We start from the raw sequence: 8734 nt of genomic DNA, 5'->3' as shown, positions 1-8734 counted from the left end.
TAGTGATAAAGCAAAAGCAGCATTGAACCTGTAATAGATACACACGGAAGGGATGAGGGTAAAATAAAATAAAACTTTATCCATTTGAGAAGAAAGTTCCTCTTCCTGCTCTTCAATTTTTTCTGTTGTTTTCCTCCTTCCTTCTTTCTTTCTTTAACTTGCTTTTCTTTCTCTAGCCTTGTCCATTCTAGAAAACAGTTATATGTTTGCTGAGTTCCTCTTTATGAATACCATAGCTCATGCTATGCTTATGTATCTTTCTTACTACAGATATTTAGGTGAAGTCAGACTTTAATTAGAATCTTCAAAGACTTCTCCAGCTGATAACAAGATGCTCACAGAGGCTGTGAAAGCCACACTTCTTTGTTGTTTAAGAGAGGCTCTCACTCACAAAGGGCACTTCAGGACAAGATCTTCTCCTCACTGTTCAGAATCAACCCCTGGAAACTATTCTCTTCCTTAATTTAGAAGCAACAGTACAAAATCCTTCCCATATCACATACCTCAAGTCTCATCCCATGCTAGACCCCACACCCTGTGTGTGGAATGTCCCGCACCCTGGAGCAAGGTGTTTCAGTCACTGTTTCTGCTGTTCATGGTGTGCTGACTCTGGCCCCCACGGAGCTGGAGTAGGCAAAGGAGCCTGGTGCAGGGCAGGGGGGCAGATGATGTGCTTCAAGCTCACTACTACCACATCCCTGGGAGCTGAGGGACACCCAGTCCCTCAGAGTAGTGTCAGCTGCAGTAAATATCTCTTTTCTGGCCTTCCTGGGGAGAGAAAGCTGGGTAAAAATTCAGGATGATCAATCCACCACATTTATTATACTATGTTTTCTTATAGGACAGGCATGGCACACACATATGTGAACAATGAGGAAGAGGAGAAGACACAGATGCATGTTCCAGAGTCTCATGTCATACTGTGATGGATCCTCCATTGCTTGACATTTTCACTACTGCCCCAGTCTACCCCATTTTGGCACTCATCTTGTTCCTGCATTGAAGTACCCAATGATGTCATGTTCCTGAACAAATGCCTGTGCTATTCCTTACACAGGACAGAAGGAAATTTGCCTACTGCAGAGGGAGGTCCTGATCCTATCTGACACAATTTGAATATCCAAGTCAGGCAAACAAGTTCCCTTGTGGGAATACTCTTCTCTGACATGCCCAACTGGGGAGTTTGACTGCATTGTTGAAACTGCCATATCTCTGAGTGGGGTATAAACCTGACACATGAGAAGGTTCAGTGTCCACTGACTACTGAGCCTTTACAGAGCTGGGGAAGAAGTCAGATCATGATCTCAGTTTGATTTTCTATTTGACAGAGCTTTTCAAAGGCATGAGCAAACCTAATAGCTGCTTATGAATATTAATCATAATGTGCATCACCTCTTTTCATCCAGCTATCAAAAGTGGGAGTGAACTTAGAAACTCCCATTGTGCAGAGAAGGAAGCAGATACTGAGTGACTCAATGAAGCAGAAAGAAGAAGCAGTCTCCTGACTCCTCCTATCCACTCACCCTCTACAACCGGTCTTGCTGCTCTTGGCTGTCATTTGTGAGAGGTGTTAGTAAACACAGCTATTCTTAGCTGTCCCAGACCCATGGACACCACCCTGGGCTGAATACCTGTCAAGTACCCTAGATATGTTCAGGGATCTAGGGCAAATGCTGATCCAAATAGTTTCCATTCCTGTGGAGAGGGTAGATGGGAGGTGCAAGTGCCTTTCCTGTATTCAGCAGCAGCAGCAGGCCCAGCACACCACTTGCCTTGTCAAATTCTCCCAAAAAGGACTTCTTTGGGGACCTCTCCACTCACAATCTGTTCCTGTGGTGTACTACTTGTAGGTGAAGAGTTTTATTACAGAAGGAGGTCAGCAAAAGTGTGTTTGAATCTCAGCAGCAGAAGCTCCACATCCGAAGGCAGGACTCCACCACACTGTTGTCCATTACTCGGTAAAACTTGAGTTACAATTCAAGTAAAAAACCTCAAATTTAGGCACCAAGCAGAGATGAGATCCCAGAAATTCAGATTATGCCTGAGAGATCTTGCTGGAAAATGTTTGGTAGATGAGCTAGCAGCTAAATCCACAATGACAACGTGGAAGCCAGAATAGATTGCAGAGGGTCTCAAGGGTTACTCAGATTATGTGCTCATTTATGTCAGCAGTGTTGGCAATTTGTCTTCTACATAGTGGCAGAATATCAGCTTAAATCTACTTTGTAGCTCTCTAAAAAATGAATGCATTTTCTTGCAGAGCATTAAAGAAAAAAAAAAACAAAATAAATACTAAATAATACTAAAAACTAAATACAAATTGACCTGTCCTTTAGACAGGAAGTTATTTCATTACTAAGTTCAATATAAATAATTCCTTTGCCAATACATAATAGAACTCTGACTCTAGCTATCAGATAAGCAAAACCTTAGTCATATGGATGAGAACTGGAAGAAATAATTAGCTAAAGAGCGGCAGTTTTAACAGTTTTGTGTTTGATTCCCATGGAGAATTTCATATGTCAGCCACATTTTCTGAACAAAAAAAATTTTGGCAGTCCTGTGGAAAGTAGTATATATACAGATAGACTCATTGGCTTGCTTTCACCCAAGCTTGTTTTGATACAAAGAGATAAATGCATTCATTGTTTTATGGGTGTCTTAAATTTGGACTTTTAGCTGGTACAAATCAGTGGGCTTTCAGTGATCCAGGTCTGAATTAAATTCACCAAAGTCAAGGCAATGCACTGCAGTGAAGCTAAAGTGATTTGCACTTGCTGAAAATCTGGTGAATTTTTTAAGCCTCTTTTGTAGTGATATAAATACAGCGCAAAGTCAGTGTGAAATCATGGATGCATAAGAATTTTAATACTTGGCTATAACACATATGTATGCAGCTACATAACTAAAAATGTATTAATATTTGTTTTACTCCCCAGTGCTTGTCGCAGGTTTAACGGAGGGGAATACAACTGTGTGACTCTAACTCTGATTGTTCTTTACAAGTGATGCTTCTGGTGCCACTTTATCTGTAGATAAAGGTGGGTCCTTACACTCATGCTCCCTCTGTGTTGCGGGAACTGTAGGTCAGGCAGTTCCCACATAGCTATGAGCATCAGCTCCAGCAGTGGTCCATCAGCCTGGGCTTCCCTCTGTTCTGACTGTTGTAACAGCCCTAGTCAGGAGCTCCTGGCATATCAAATACCCTATGCTCAAGCCTTCTGGTGGAGGAAGAAGAAACATAAAGAGTAAAGACTTAAAAATGAGGGACAGTAGGACAAGAATTAGTTTAGGCAAGAGATACAAAGTAAAGCATGTAGACCAAGGAGGCATGGGCAGAGATAAAGATGACAAACTGTGTTAGGGCAGAGACTAAAGAAATAAGAATAATTTTTAAGCAATTCCGGGGGTACGCTTCTGCCCAAATCTTGGAACCACAGCTATGTCTCTGAGTCATAGCTCCTGATGGTCTCTTTCTGTTAATCTACATCTGCAGCCTGTAGAGTCATTCCTTCTTAGCATTGGCAGTTTCTGAGCAGTTTTCTGTTTGCTCTTCTCTTCTTATTGTGGCTAAATGATGAAATCTGTCTTGCAGAGGCTCCATCATGGGACAGTTTCCCTGTAAGAGTATGTGTAGCACTAGTAGTTCTGCCAACAGGATGATTTAGCCCTGGTTTTCAGGACAGACAAATAATTAGTTGGCATTTATGCTTCTATTCCCATCTAAGAGTCACCATGGCTGTAATGTTTTGTGCCTTGTTCATCACATTCACCACCACAATATTTATTTTCTTCTGTTTGCTCTGACTTCAGACAAAAGGTGGCTTGCTGTGGGATTCAAGGAGAGAATGATGTAAATGTCTGTGTCGATTCATGTAAGTATTTTCTACTGCTGCTGGTATTGCGAATGGTAGCATTCCCATGAATACTAACATTATGGAAGAAACTTCTACAGTATTTGCTATATTTGCAATATTTGCTATATTTGCTGTGTTTTTCAACTGTTCCCTGTTCTCAACAGCACAGAGCTGTGAAGTCCAGGTTTCCAGCACGGGAAGATGAGCTAAGGAATGAAAATCTGCTATGTACAGTTTATTCCTTTATGTGAATTTCCTCCTGCTCAGCTTTAAAATACTTTTCTCGTGCAAGAAGAAATTTCCAGTTGACAAACAGCTTGATTTGGAACCCATTCAAGTGATAGTAAAACATTATATATCTGTTTCTGGAAGGAAAAAAAATCACCATAGTGAAACTTACCTTTAAAATAAACATGCTAAATATCTCTGATGGGCACATGCTTGGTGATGAATGTTTATCATGGTTCCTTTTTAAGTAGTGTCTTCTATTTTTATGCTGAACTTTCTCTACACTGGTGACACAATGTTATCTCAAGACCTTTCAGCCAGATAAGACCACACCAGTTTTCTCAAAAAGGTCTTCTGTCTAAGATTTTGTACATAATTGGAGTAGGGAGGCACTGTGGGAAGCAGAACACCAACTATATTTAAATTAAGAATTCTTAAAAGTTGATATTAGATAGGGAGTTGACCTGAAAGTTTTTGGTAACTGACATGACTTCAAGATAGGCCTCATAATTTGTCAAAATACTTTGGACAGATACTTGTGAAAGTAAGAAGAGTCTGCACAAAAAAGAATAAGAAGAATCAAAAATCTCTGTGACCGTCGACCTTGGGTAGAGAAAAGTCACGGCACCAAAAAGCACCCCTACCAGCCTGTGACTAGGCATCTTGAATGGAGCTAAAGTCTGTCTGAGAGATATGATGACAAGCAGATCACCATCTGCCTTATTGGCTGCAATCCTAGGTTTTGCTTCATACGAATCCAGAAGCCTGAAAGAGTTGATATGTTCTCAGACTTCAACTGTCTTCAGAAATTTATTATTACTTCCACCCTCCCCCCGCTTCCCCCCTCTCCATTATTCTGTGCTGTGAAATGCCATGGTATTTTTTTGTGGTTTTTTTGTTCCCTAATCTGATGTGTGAAAATCATCAAATGCATGCATATGAGCACATGGCAGGTCGATCTAGGGGAGGCTATACTATCCAAATAATATTTTATAAAGTTGGTTTTAGAATCTATTGTACGTTTAAAAGTATGAAAAGAATCAATTATCTACAAATCTTGGTAAATAAAGTTTTCAATACTTCATATCAAATTAATAAACATCTCTGACGGTAGAGGCAGGGAAAAGCAGCAACTAGATTTTCAAGGTTGCCAATATGATTTTCGAAAGCACACAGAAGGCTGTCTAAGTACTCAACCATTCAGCAACATAGTTCTAAGAAGAAAGCTTTAATCATGGTTTCTAAGATAATCAAATTGTCAGATGGTAGTGTTATTTCAGCACACAGAAGATTAACATTTTCAATAACAACTATACAGGTTTCAGCAAAAGTGTCTCACTTTGTAAACAGAGGACATACCTCTTCTTTGCTTATTTTTAAAATGCATAAGGTAAGATCTATTTTTTTTTTTTAATTTGACTAAATTCCTATATAATATTGAGGCTCATCTGACTTTGGTATGGCAGTTGTAATTAGTTCCAGATTAATTGTATTGGAGCCAAACCTGCCAGTGTTTGAAGGCAGTGTCCCTGGCTGTCCATGTGTCTACTGACATGGCAGTAAAATCATTTTTGTGGATGTTTGGTGCTGGCTTAGCCATTTACTTAGTCATTTGTGTGACTTACAACTTTCTCACTGCCTCTGCTGTCCTTTTTTTCATGCAGATGCTGGAACTGCTTGTGCAACAGTCTCTCCACTGCTGCTTCTCACAGAGGGATGTCTTGAGCAAACCAAAATCTGCAAGGCTTCGCTTTTCACTGCTTGACTGGAAATCACAGAAGCTCAGACCTGAATAATGAGCAGCACAGGGCCAGGTATAGCAGGCATGGGGAAGACATCTAGAGCATTATTGTCTCCGGCATTATTCCCCAGGACAGTCCACTCTTAAAACAGAGGCTGAGGCTGTTGTCCTGATTCTGCTCTGGGGTTGGTGACAGATGGCAGAGAGGTGGCAAGAAACAGAGGGTAAGAAAACCTTCCAGTGAGTTGTGAGAAAAACATGAACCAAAATCCTCAATGCATCTTAACCTGGAGAAAGAGTCTGCAGATAAATCTGGAGCAGCTGGATTAAATGAGAAAGACCTGTAAGGAGGGAGAGCCTTGCTGCAACCTGCCTGTCCCTGAAGCAAATGATTTTAGACACCTGGCCCTTGCTTGCTATGGCAGAGCCATGTGTGGCACAAGCACAGGTGTGTTTGGTGGCTCCCGCAGTGTGATGTAGTTCAGGAGTAGACATGAAGAGCTAGATCCAAGACAGTTCAGGTGGCTAAAACCAGGGCATATAAAATCTTGCATCTAAACCAATGTTTAGGGGCTTGATTCCCTAGAGGGAGCACAGGGAAGGGTCAGTGATGCAGAGCAGGACACAGACCAGCCAATGTCAGTGTGCTGCTGCCAAGTGCTCCTGTGTAGAAACACTGGATGCAGCTGCCTTCTCATATGCTTTCAAAAACATCATCATACTTGCTGCTTGTAGCTAAATGTTGATGAAGAGTGTGCATCTCCTATATGTAAAATAAATTGGTGGCTAAAGAAACTAGGAAAATACAGAAGGCTTCACACAACCAGGACTTGCAAGAACAAAAACAATGCACTGCATTCTACTTAAAGGAAAATTGCTCAGTATTTTTCATTGGTGTGCTGTTATGTCAAAAACTTATAATTTGGGGCATGAGTATACAAGTATTCTTTTGATTTTATATCTGTGTTACTGATTTCTGGGATGAAGATTTGTGCTTCTGGCCCACTTTATGAATTCTGAATGCCACCTGCATTTGAAAATATCTAAACAATGGTTGTTCATTAGATGCTCTAAGAAGATGGTAGTATTTTACAGAAATTGTTGCATACATTTCACTGAATTGACAGGCAGAGCACACTTCTACTTTTTTAGGTCCCCATATGTCATCTACTTTGAGCAGCACAGTGGGGAACTAGGAGATTCAGAGAGGTTCCTTGCAGCCTCAACTGTTCTGTGATTCTGTGGCTTGGTGGTTTTGTGTATAAACTACTGGTTGAGGAAAATGCTGCTTTCTAGCCGTGTTTCATTTTAGACTTAATCTGTTTGTACAACTGGAGTTGCTTCTGAATCAACAGCAAAGTGAAGACGCTGATATAAAAGAAAGACAGATATTCACATTTCTGAAGAGAGTAGAAATGAGAGAAACCACAGTTGTCTCACTTTCACCAAAAGGAGAAGTAAAAACCACAAAACCAATGGTATCACATCTTCCTGTATGTAATTGTTAGCTGTCTTACTCTTAACTCTCAGTGAGTATCTGGTGCATTTATTTAATCTGATTACCTGTTTGGAGACAGCTGTCAAATACAAATTTCCAAAAACCATCTTTTGTTTATGGTGAAGACATCTTCTCTCCTGCTCAAAGCCTAAATTCTACCAATTTGATTAAAAAAAAAAAGTTTAAAAAAAAAAAGTAATGTTCTTTTTCATTTAAAAGGAGATAAAAATGGAGATAAAGGAGTGGTAATTTAAACTACCTTTGTATCACATCTGAACTCAACTATATGTCCTTCCTCTCTGGAAAATTTTGCTTCTCCCACCTAAAGTTAAATAATAAGAATGATGAATCAAATTTTTATCATTTTTAATTTGTCAGAACTATGATTTTGATTTAAAAATTTGTGTTGCTCTATCTTCTGAGATCAATTAATAGGTTAGTTTTTGGCTTCTTTTTGACCCTTTGCCTGCTGCTTGCAGAGGGTCATGGTGACTGCTAAATTCCTCAGTGGAGGACTGGTGCCTGCTGGTTTCATTGTGCCAGCCAGCCACAGTGGTCCCCAGCCAGCAGCCACTCTCTCTGGCCATTTCACTGAAACCAGGGTGACCTGCCTGGCCTGAACAGCCCATCGGTCACCACGCCACCTCTTCCTCTGCTGGGAGTCCCCAGCACTGTGCAGATGTGGGGGTTGATGTACTGAGTTCCCACACAGCTCACAATAGAAGAGGAAAACTCTTGGCTGTCTTGTTGGTCACCCAAAGGTATTTGCTTGAAGCCTATGAACTGATATCTTTAAGCTTCTGCATGAGAAGTGAAGCTCAACCTGGTCTATTTCTATCATGGGTCAAAAGAAGGAGTAAAAAATGTGTGGACTTGAGCCAGGGTCACCACCCCTGCTGTCTGGCCCTTTGCTGCACTGCACAGGTCAGGGACCAAATTTCGACCTTGCTGGTTTGGAAGGGGCCCTACGAATACAGAAGGTGGATAGGAGTGTGCACTTCTGCTCAAAACATGGTCTTCCCTGAAAGTGCCATCACAGGGATGGTACAAATGAAGAAGCACTGTGTTGGGAGATGAATGCAACCAGGAGGAGGAACAGCTTAGACAGAAATCTGCCAGTCGTTTCTGTATAGCACTTCTTGTCGACACGTCTCTAAGTGCTCCCCTGCCTTTGATTCCAGATCCTTGTCTGCTCTTTTCCTTTTCTTTTTCACCTTGCTATCAACTTTCCAGTAAAGTAGGATCTGCACTATGATGATTTCCAAATCCAAGACTATTTTTAAAGGTCAAAGAGCAGTATAATTCCTTCTAAGACATACCGGAGTGCAAGACTTGGAGCTATTAAAATGAGCTCCTTCTTCCAAGATTTTTGTTTTGGTTTTGGATTTTGGTGGGTTTTTTGTTTGTTTG

The 8734-nt window shown here is 40.8% G+C and overlaps 1 long non-coding RNA gene across 1 annotated transcript; it reads left to right on the top strand.

Moving 5' to 3' along the window:
* Window positions 1-521: 521 nt before the first annotated feature.
* On the top strand, window positions 522-8476 carry LOC120501490. The gene is made up of 3 exons (XR_005627306.1): window positions 522-1958; window positions 2940-3041; window positions 3814-8476. It is a non-coding gene; the product is annotated as an uncharacterized LOC120501490 (long non-coding RNA).
* Window positions 8477-8734: the final 258 nt, after the last annotated feature.

This window comes from Passer montanus, unplaced genomic scaffold (genome assembly GCF_014805655.1).
Source record: "Passer montanus isolate IOZ18808 unplaced genomic scaffold, ASM1480565v1 scaffold2, whole genome shotgun sequence".
In the NCBI taxonomy this organism is placed as follows: domain Eukaryota; kingdom Metazoa; phylum Chordata; class Aves; order Passeriformes; family Passeridae; genus Passer; species Passer montanus.
Note: the sequence above shows the minus strand (reverse complement) of the source record. Positions and strands in the feature narration are given on the sequence as shown.